This window comes from Myotis myotis, unplaced genomic scaffold (genome assembly GCF_014108235.1).
Source record: "Myotis myotis isolate mMyoMyo1 unplaced genomic scaffold, mMyoMyo1.p scaffold_m19_p_23, whole genome shotgun sequence".
Taxonomy (NCBI): Eukaryota; Metazoa; Chordata; class Mammalia; order Chiroptera; family Vespertilionidae; genus Myotis; species Myotis myotis.
This window is the reverse complement of record NW_023416328.1, coordinates 2,089,470-2,100,606: the sequence shown is the minus strand read 5'-3', so window position 1 is coordinate 2,100,606 and position 11,137 is coordinate 2,089,470.

The window sequence follows — 11,137 nt, the reverse complement described above, 5'->3', positions numbered from 1 at the left end:
AAAAATAAAATCAAATAAAAATTGTTAAAACAGAAAAAAAAAACATAAAAGTTACTGTTTCATTCAGCTCACTTTTTCTTTTTTTTAAATAGCAAAATCCCAGCTCCCTGTCAGCTCTCAATGAAGGAAGCAGTGCGTTCATTTCTTCTCCGGTGCAAGTTTCTTAATCTAGGTAACAGCTCAACGATATTTTCCCAGTAGCACAGCTGTGACATCAGATAAATATATTCCTACACAAAATACGATGCTTCCATTAACATAGTGTACATAGATCTACCCAAACTGCTAGGTAAGACCTCAAAGTTCAGAGACTTCTTTCAAAAATATGAATAGCAAACAAATAAAGAGACAAACCTGAAGGAAAAGCAACGAACTCACATAGCTGATGGTTCAAAAGTTATTTCCACCAACACCATCCAATGAAACATATATTCAAGGATTCAAGAGGGTTAATACTGGTGCAAAAAAAAATATCAAAGAATTTAGTCAAGACAGTGGGGGGGGGGGGGATCTGTTGACTGAAGGAGTGACCTGTACACAAATCGAGGTAAATTCATTAAAATCAAATACGAGAAAGATTATAATTATAATATTAGCTTTTATTTCCTTTCAGTTTCTTTTCATCCCCCTTTCTCACTACCCCCTCAGGCATTAATCACCAATCTGAAATCACCAATCAATTTCCACCATTGGAAAGAGTGGACGCTTTGGCACACCTTAAGACTCATTTTTAAAATCACCTAAATTGACAGCTTTGTTCTGGAGTATAACTAACCACACGATGCAGGTCTTCTCAAGGGAAGTCCACGTACTCAGTGAACACTGCACACCAGCTTGGTGACAAGGTAGGTGAGGCATCAAAGTTTATCTTAGAAAGAGAAGCCATTTCTTTTCTTTTTTTATCCTCACCTAAGAATATGCTTATTCATTTTATTTTTTTTAACATTTTATTGATGTTTTCACAGAGAGGAAGGGAGAGGGATAGAGAGTTAGAAACATCGATGAGAGAGAAACATCGATCAGCTGCCTCCTGCACACTCCCTACTGGGGATGTGCCCGCAACCAAGGTACATGCCCTTGACTGGAATCGAACCTGGGACCTTTCAGTCCGCAGGCCACTAAGCCAAACCGGTTAGGGCTGCTTATTCATTTTCAATAGAGAGGGAGGGAGAAAGAGATAGATAGAGATTAGAGATAGAGATGGAGATAGAGATAGAGAGAGATAGAGATAGAGATAGAGATAGAGATAGAGAGATAGAAACATCAATGTGAGAAATACCAATCGGATGCCTCTCACACCCTCCCTCCCTGACTGGGGATCGAACCCACAACCTTTTGGTATATGAGACAAGGCTCCAATCAACTGAGCCACACCGGCCAGGGCAGGAGCCATTTCTCTTTAGTCCAGCCGTGGGCAAACTACGGCCCGCGGGCCAGACCCGGACCGTTTGAAATGAATAAAACTATTGAAAAAAAAGACCGTACCCTTTTATGTAATGATGTTTACTTTGAATTTATATTAGTTCACACAAACACTCCATCCATGCTTTTGTTCCGGCCCTCCGGTCCAGTTTAAGAACCCATAGTGGCCCTCGAGTCAAAAAGTTTGCCCACCCCTGCTTTAGTCTGTAGGATTCTGATGACTCTAGTACTTGCGATGACCTCTTTGCGTTATTACTGCAGGTGATAGAAATCCCAGCTCCCTGTCAGCTCTCAGACCAAATCACCCCAAATGATCCCCATGGTAATCTTTCCTTTTTTGGTTAGACCAGTGGTTCTCAACCTTCCTAATGCCACGACCCTTTAACACAGTTCCTCATGTTGTGGTGACCCCCAATTTCATTGTTACAAATTGAACATAATTAAAGCATAGTGATTCATCACAAAAACAATATGTCATTATATATGTGTTTTCCGATGGTCTTAGGCGACCCCTGTGAAAGGGCCATTCAATCCCCAAAGGGGTGGCGACCCACAGGTTGAGAACCGCTGGGTTAGAGCGTCCTGGGTTCGATCCCCCATCAGGGCACATACAAGAATCAACCAATGAATGCATTGCTAAATGGAACAAGAATTCAATGTTTCTCTCTCTCTCTCTCTCTCTCTCTCTCTCTCTTCCTCTCTTCTTTCCTCTCTTTCTCTCCCTAAAATCAATCAATTGAAAAAAATAAAGATGGTTTATAGGTGCAGCTACCTTCACTGGCTGGCTTTTTGGGAAGCCAGTAAGGCACAACTGGCCAAGGAGTCCCTCATTTTAACTCATCACCGTGCGAAGGACAGGCCTGCGCGCAGTCACTGTCGCTCACTGAGAGATCGGGCCGCCAGGGAACCAGGAGTGCGTACGGCAGGGAACACAGCACGGGGCAGGCCGCCCGCACGCTCCCAGCCAAGGCAGCCTATCTCAGTGCAAAGTGGGTCATCTCGGGAAATATAAAAGCATCACTCCTCCCTCCGAGATTCGGGGGGGGAAAAGAAAAAAAAAAAAAAGTAATTACTTCTTCCACCAAGCAGGATTCTTTTCAATCACCTTCATTTTCGTCCCCGGGAAATGAAAAGAGGTTTATATTAAAAAGGCATTTCCTCTGACTCCGTGTCCTTGAGCCGAACAAAAAGATGTAAACCCAGCCCTCCCTGCGGCTTTGAGGGGAGCGGGGCTGCCTTCTCTCCTTGTGAGCGGCGGCCCATTTAAATAAGGAGATGGGGGCCCCTCTTTCCGATCAGCCCCATTGTTTTACTTGTCAGCAATAGCACTTGAGCTGAAATGGCCCAGGCGCCCGCTCATTTAGTAATTATTGACACGGCGCGGAGCGGGCACAGACAGCAAACAGAAGGAACCGCGCTGGAGAAATGAAATCGGAGGTGTTCGGATCGCGGTGCGATAATGGGGGGGATCGTCTGCAGCTTGGAGGGGGCCCGAGACACCTTTTTCCATCTTCCTGGCACATTTATAATTTATGCTTTGTAATAGTTCCAAATATTTTAGGACACGGGACTTTGCTGGAGAACCTGGCCGGAATGAATGAGAATCACAGCGTACATGGCTTCTCTTTAAAGTGACAGCCCCCGCCTCTCCAGCCTGCCTCTGCTCATGCTCTTACCCCTTGTCCTGTTTAAGTCGCATTTCTATTTATTGTCTTCTGAGCTCTTAAAAAGATCTTTGTTGCCAGATTAGGTGATGCACAACCCATGGAGTTACATGTCTGGGCGGTGTCTTTATTAATCTTTTAAATCTGGAGCTTTGGCTTAGTTCTAAGAACTTCCCTAAAGTTTGATAAGCATGGATTTGAATGGCTCGTTTTTTAAAAAGTGTATTTTTATTGATTTCAGAGAGGAAGGGAGAGGGAGAGAGAGAGAGAGAAACATCAATGATGAGAGAGAACCACTGATCGGCTGCCTCCTGCACGCCCCCTACTGGGGATCAAGCCTGCAACCCAGGCATGTGCCCTGACTGGGAATTGAACCCGGGAATCTTTAGTCCACAGGCCAAAGCTTTATCTCACTGAGATAACTTGCCAGGGCTGAATGGCTCATCTTTTTTAAAAAAAAATACATTTTATTAATTTTTACAGAGAGGAAGGGAGAGGGATAGAGAGTTAGAAACATGGATGAGAGAGAAACATCCATCAGCTGCCTTCTGCAAGCCCCCTACTGGGGATGTGCCCGCAACCAAGGTACATGCCCTTGACCGGAATCGAACCCGGGACCCTTCATACCACAGGCTGACGCTCTATCCACTGAGCCAAACCGGTCAGGACTGAACGGCTCATCTTTTTAAAAATGGTGCATATTTGTGCACTGATGCAACTGTGCTAGAATAATGCATGTGAGTGTGATGACAATGCACATCGGTAATGATAAACTGGCATGCAAATGAGAAAATTAGCTGCTAGAACAGGTTCTCAACCTGTGGGTCACGACCTCTTTGGGGGTCCAACGACCCTTTCACAGGGGTCACCTAAGACCATCGGAAAACACATATATAATTACGTATTGTTTTTGTGATGAATCACTATGCTTTAATTATGTGCAATTTGTAACCATGAAAATACATCCTGCATATCAGATAGTTACATGACAATTCATAACAGTAGAAAAATTACTGTTATGAAGTAGCAACGAAAATAATTTTATGGTTGGGTCACAACATGAGGAACTGTATTAAAGGGTCGTGGCATTAGGAAGGTTGAGAACCACTGTGCTAGAAGAACATAAAAATTGACTCTGAGAAAACACAGTGTATCTTTTCATAACCCTGATATGGGAAGGAGAGAAGGACACCTTTTATTTGGGGCAAACACATTACATTTCATTTACTATTTTGTAATGATTATGGATCAGAACCTAACTTGTCAGTGCGAGCAGGTAAAGACTTTATGGCATCAAAAAACATGTGGCAAGAAAGTTGCACGGTATTACATTTTTCTTAATGAATCCTGTAGCCAAATCCCCACAGTGTTAAAAAGAACTGGAAACTTGGATTGTAAAACATAGTATTACTCGCTTTTAAAACATTTCACCAAAAGGGGTATTGATACACAAGTGGTCAAAGTATAGAAGACAGCCCGGCCGCTGTGGCTCAGTGGTTGAGCATCAAGAACCAGGAGATCACGGTTGATTCCCAGTCAGGGCACATGCCTGGGTTGTGGGCTCAATCCCCAGTAGGGGGCGGGCAGGAGGCAGCCGATCAACGATTCTCTCTCATCATTGATGTTTCTCTCTCTCTCTTCCTCTCCCTTCCTCTCTGAAAACAGTGACAATATATATATATATATATATATATATATATATATATATATATATATATTTTAAAGTATGGAAGACAGATGAGCATAGAAGAAAGGATGGGAAAGAAGTCAACCTTAATGTCTGGGAGGGCTGGGTTGAGGGGGACCGTGATGAAAATCACAATAATACTGTTCATTCAGGGAGTGGGAGCAGCCGGGGAGAGGTCAATGGTGGAAAAAGGAGACTTATGTAATACTTTAAACAGTAAAGAATTTAAGTTAAATTTTTTTTAAGTACCAGAATACATTAGGTATACAATAAACTTGTTTTTTATTGTAAAAAAAAAATAATAATGTCATTCACATTGAGAGACCAGTGAAGGTGTGGTGATTACTCTTGGGTCAGGTGTCATCTGTAGAGTTTAGCACGAAGTCGCTTCTCTGTTCCTTCAACAAAATGTATTTTTCAGCCCTAACCGGTTTGGCTCAGTGGATAGAGCGTCGGCCTGCGGACTGAAGGGTCCCAGGTTCGATTCTGGTCACGGGCATGTACCTTGGTTGCGGGCACATCCCCAGTAGGGGGTGTGCAGGAGGCAGCTGGTCGATGTTTCTCTCTCATCGATGTTCCTAACTCTCTATCCCTCTCTCTTCCTCTCTGTAAAAAAATCAATAAAGTATATTTTTTTAAAAAGAAAGAAAGAAGAAAAATACCTTTATAAAAAATGTATTTTTCATATTTTTCCTTGGAGTAAACTGGCACTCAGAGGGGAGGTTCCTAATGTTGCCCAAAGTCATGGCTATGGTCTTGGTGATTATTACCTCCTTACCTCTCTGGTTCCTGAGCCAAAGTGCTCAAACACTACACTATTTTGCTCTTTCTAATGCTCTTTTCATCTTTGCCAGAAGCCAGTTCCAGCACGTCATAATTGCAAGAGTTTCACCCAAAGGTTGATGGAACCTGGAGACTCAACAAGGGCTGAGTCACCTATGTTGTCACCTGTTGGGAATGGCTGATGGCATTTCCCCAAACCTGGAAAGGGATGATTGTTTGCTGCCAGACAGCTCAGGGCATCTTAATCTACATGCTATTGCCTCCTCCTGGCCAGACACCGGAACAGCTGTAGGCTAATTCCCCCAATCTCACAATGCCTCTGTATAGGAAACCCTGACCCTTTGAAGTGTATATCTCTGCCTCGCCTCAGGACAATTTGTGTTAATAAAAAACATGGGGTCCTGAGAGGAGGGGATCTTAGTTCCTTTTAGCTAAGCTCCTCTGCCCCCCAAATGCCTTTCAAAATTATGCTTCGTCTCTGGACTCTTTAAGTTACACACAGCCTTCTCCAGATTCCTGAACCCTTCTGAATACCGGAACAAGAACCCTGGCACATCTTCATCCTTCTAGTTTTCTATAGTTAACATCATTACTGTAAAGATTAAACAAAACATAGACAATTTAAAAAGAGGACTCAGCACGCCTGGTGTGGCTCAGTGGTTGAGCCAAGTTGACCTATGAATCAGGAGGTCACAGTTTGATTCCAGGTCAGGGCACATGCCCGGGTTGCAGCCTCGATCCCCAGTGGGGAGCGTGCAGGAGGCAGCCAATCGATGATTCTCTCTCATCATTGATGTTTCTATCTCTCTCCCTTCCTCTCTGCAGAGCATGAATTTAGACAACGGGTCACACCGTGTTTTACAGCTCTTGCCTCGCTCCCTGGACTATGAGTATCATTATTTCCCGTGGCCTCCACTATTTTAGAAACTCCATCGTGTGTCTAACTATGACAAAACCGGGGAAAGCGTTCAATGGCTAGAGTACAAAATCAATGAGGAGCTACCATGGATGAACACACCAAGGATGTGACTGAGAACATCTGAGAAAAGCACCTGCCCTTTCGAAAAGGAAAAGGTTACCAGCTACGTATTTTCTTGGAAGAATCACGACATACCTGCACACAGATCATCTTAAAGTTCACATTCCGGTAAAAAATGCATACTCAAGGTTCCTTTTAGGTTGCATCACAAAATAACCCCCGTCCTGCGTCAGTGTTGGCGGGCAGTCAAGTGAGGACCCGCACAGGAGGAAAGTATTCTTGGTTTCGTTTGTCTACACTGCAATGCGGATACATTTCTGAGCTGGACTGTGTTCTAGCTGTCGTCAGAACAGTCTTTAAAAAAAAAAAAAAAAATATATATATATATATATATATATATATATATACACACACACATACACACACACACACACATATATATATATAATTTCAGAGAGGAAGGGAGAGAGAGAGAAACATCAATGATGAGAGACAGTCATTTATCAGCTGCCTCCTGCACGCCCTACACTGGGGACTCAGCCCACACCCCCAGCATGTGCCCTGACTGGGAATCAAACCCATGACCTTCTGGTTCATAGGTAGGGTCCACTGAGCTATGCCGATGGGGCTAGTGCTCCCTCCTTTAGAATAACGTCCCTTCTCCTCACCTCCCAGTTCTATCCTATATAATAAAAGCCTAATATGCAAATTGACCAAATGGCAGAATGACCCATGGAATGAATGACCGGTCGCTATGACGTGCACTGACCAGCAGGGGGCAGATGCTCAGGCTGGCCAAGGTGGGTACCAGCAGCCGCCCCCCCCCCCGCCCCCGCCCTGATCGCCCCACAGATCAGCCCTGATCACCGGCCAGGCCTAGGGACCCAACCTATGCACGAATTTTGTGCACCGGGCCTCTAGTATCACTATAACACCGCATCAGATATTTAGAAATATTTTATTTAATGCCACCTGATTTTATCGTTTCTGTATCTGTTTCCTAACTGAGCCCACATTTCAGGGCGACACGTAGAACGTGGCTTTGTTACTGAAGTGGGAACAAAAGCTGTGGTGGAGGAGCATATTAAAACGTTCAGAAAATCCTAAACTGGAATCTGTTTCCTAAGCCACCAGCTGTCACCTCCTCTCCTGGCTACCAGCACGGCCTCCAGACCATGGTCCTTACTCTGTGCTCTCTCTGATGTTTTGTTTTATTTTTTTTAAAGGATCTCCTGGAAAAATACCACATTAACTCACTCGCTTGTGGATAATAAAGACCATTATAACCTGCTGAACAAAAAGATACATACAGAGGCAGAGAACAGACTGTCAAAGTACAGCAGGAAGGCTGGGGAGTATTGGGGGGCGGGGGGTAAGAGATCAACCGAAGGACTTGTATGCATGCATATAAGCATAACCAATGGACACAAGACACTGAGGGGAGGGGGGGGTGTAGGCATGTGCCCGGGGGTAGGGGTGGCCAGGGGAAGGTCAGTGTGTGGGGAGGGGGGGGGAGGAGGAGACATATGTACTACTGTTTGTAATACTTTAAAGAATAAAATAAATTTTTAAAAAAAAAAGGATTTACTGGAGAAAAAATTGTATTTAACCATGCTGTACAATTGCTCTCATTATCAATGAAATTCAATGGGGTCCCTTTCAACCTGACTTTGAAATGAATGCTTGCAAGGGAGGCATGCCATCTCCAGCCTATGAGTATGCTGACCTGATACTTGAGTTCAATGGTGAACGTCAAATTGTGAAACATTGGGGTTTGCAGCTAAGCATCCGGGTCCAAATTCTAACAGGCGATTTCAGGCACACTGGACTTATTCTCCAATCTTTTTCTTTTTTTTTAAATATATCTTATTGATTTTTTACAGAGAGGAAGGGAGAGAGATAGAGAGTTAGAAACATCGATGAGAGAGAAACATCGATCAGCTGCCTCCTGCACATCTCCTACTGGGGATGTGCCCGCAACCCAGGTACATGCCCTTGACCGGAATCGAACCTGGGACCTTTCAGTCCGCAGGCCGACGCTCTATCCACTGAGCCAAACCGGTTTCGGCAGTTCTCCAATCTTAATGGGAGGTTAAGGCAGACAAAACGTGGATTCGGGAAACCACACTGGTCTCCCCATCACAACCCACTCCTCGCCATCACTTCGGAATCAGCAACATCTGACACCCTTTTTGGCAAACTCAGGAGGGGAAGGGAACCGCGGGTCGAACGGGCCGTGGAGACCGGATCCCTTTTCTCCCCAGCTCAGGGCGAAGCGAATGTGCTTTGGGGATTCCTGTGCCGGGTGACGATGCCTCGGGGATGAGTGGGGTGGCTCTTGGCTGAGCCTCACTCAGTTTGGAGAAAGAGAGACACGTCTGTCTCCAAATCTGCCAACCTTGCTTCTTCCGGACCCACTATGCTCCCCCCTATTCCGTCTTTATGTGCTTCCTATTAAAACCCTACTTTTTTTAAATGTATCTTATTGATTTTTTTACAGAGAGGAAGAAAGAGGAACAGAAAGTTAGAACTATCGATCAGCTGCCTCCTGTACATTCCCCACTGGGGATGTGCCCACAACCAAGGCACATGCCCTTGACCGGAATCGAACCTGGGACCCTTGAGCCTGCAGGCCGACATTCTATCCACTGAGCCAAACGGGCTAGGGCAAAATCATACTATCTTAAAGCAACAAGGGTCGTCCGGCCAGCATGGCTCAGTGGTTGAGCATCAACCTATGAACCAGGAGATCACGGTTCGATTCCAGGTTGCGGGCTCCATCCCCAGTGTGGGGCGTGCAGGAGGCAGCCAATCCATGATTCTCTCTCATCATTGATGTTTCTATCTCTCCCATCCTCTCCCTTCCTCTCTGAAATCAATAAAAAGAAAAAGAAAAGCAACAAGGGTCTCCGCCTAGAGCAGGGGTGGGCAAACTTTTTGACTCGAGGGCCACAATGGGTTCTTAAACTGGACCGGAGGGCCGGAACAAAAGCATGGATGGAGTGTTTGTGTGAACGAATATCAATTCAAAGTAAACATCATTACATAAAAGGGTACGGTTTTTTTTTTTTTTTTTAGTTTTATTCATTTCAAACGGGCCAGATCCAGCCAGCGGGCCATAGTTTGCCCAGGGCTGGCCTAGAGAGTAGGCTAACCCTAACCTTGGGAACCCCTGAGCTCTCAACGTTAGACACACCCGCTGCATCACCCACCGGCAAACGGGCCCTATTGGCCAGGGAGAGGGATGTGCAACGTGGCGCCGCATTAATCAAACGCGAAACGTTATTCTTAAGGTGTCACCAAGTCCGCGCTGACTGACTGGTCCTTTTAATCTTAATTCTGAACAGTTGCTACTCCAATTAAATTCTCCCACCTAGGCATTTTCAAACAGCTCCTGGTCGTCTCCACCAGCTCCGCGCATGGACAGCTGTATCTGACAGGCACCCCCCCGCCCCCCATTTGCCAGGGCTGCCTGTCTGCGGCTGGCACCGGGGATATGCAAATGAACTCATGAATCAGTTGTCACCACCACAGACCACAGACGCCCCTGCCTGCGTGCTGGGGAGAAGCTCAGAGATCAGAATGTGTGGGGAGCTCCGTTGGCTTCAAGGGAGGCTGAGGAGGGGGAACAAAAGGCTTAGATTTCTTGAAGTGAGTTTTTTTTCTTCTGCTTCCTTTTTTCAAGTGTCTCCAGATTATTTTCGCTCTGTGGCATTCATTAGACTTCAGGTCAGGCGAGTCCAATCTGCTCCCTGCCAATCAGCGGCAGACACCGGCCAGTTTGGGAATGAGAGAAACAGCTCAGGTGCCCACATTGTCAGAACCCCCGTAACAGACAGACTCTCATACGCATGTCCGCGTTTCACCTGTTTTCCCACCCGCGGGAGCAGGGGACATAGACAACCTTTCTTTCCCATGAGGAGGCGCTGAAGACAATTTTGCTTCGAGTCCAAAGCCTGGTGGTAAGTGTCCTGAATTATTTGCAACGAGGAATTCGCTGAGCCCTTCCACCAGTTGGGTCAAATGCTCAGCACACGGTGGGGAAAAGTTCCTTAAAGAGTGAGTGACAGCCCTGACCGGTTTGGCTCAGTGGATAGAGCGTCGGCCTGCGGACTCAAGGGTCCCAGGTTCAATTCCGGTCAAGGGCATGTGCCTTGGTTGCGGGCACATCCCCAGTGGGGATGTGCAGGAGGCAGCTGATCGGTGTTTCTCTCTCATCGATGTTTCTAGCTCTCTATCCCTCTCCTTTCCTCTCTGTAAAGAAATCAGTGAAATATATTTTAAAAAAAGAATGAGTGACAGCCAGGCCACATGGCTCAGTGGTTGAGCATTGACCTATGAACCAGTGTGGGGTGTGCAGGAGGCAGCCGATCAATGGCTCTATCTCATCACTGATGTCTCTGTCTCTCTCTCTCTCTCTCTCTCTCTCTCCTTCCTCCCTGAAACCAATTAAAAAAGAGAAAGAGAAAAGAATGAGCAACACCATCTCATGTCCCTTCCTGCCACAAATGTTTTGGCCATTGTAATATTTAGGGCTCACTCAAGGAAGTCCAACCTTGATGAGTGACACAGAATAAGGACATCATCATAGGGAGGTGGCCT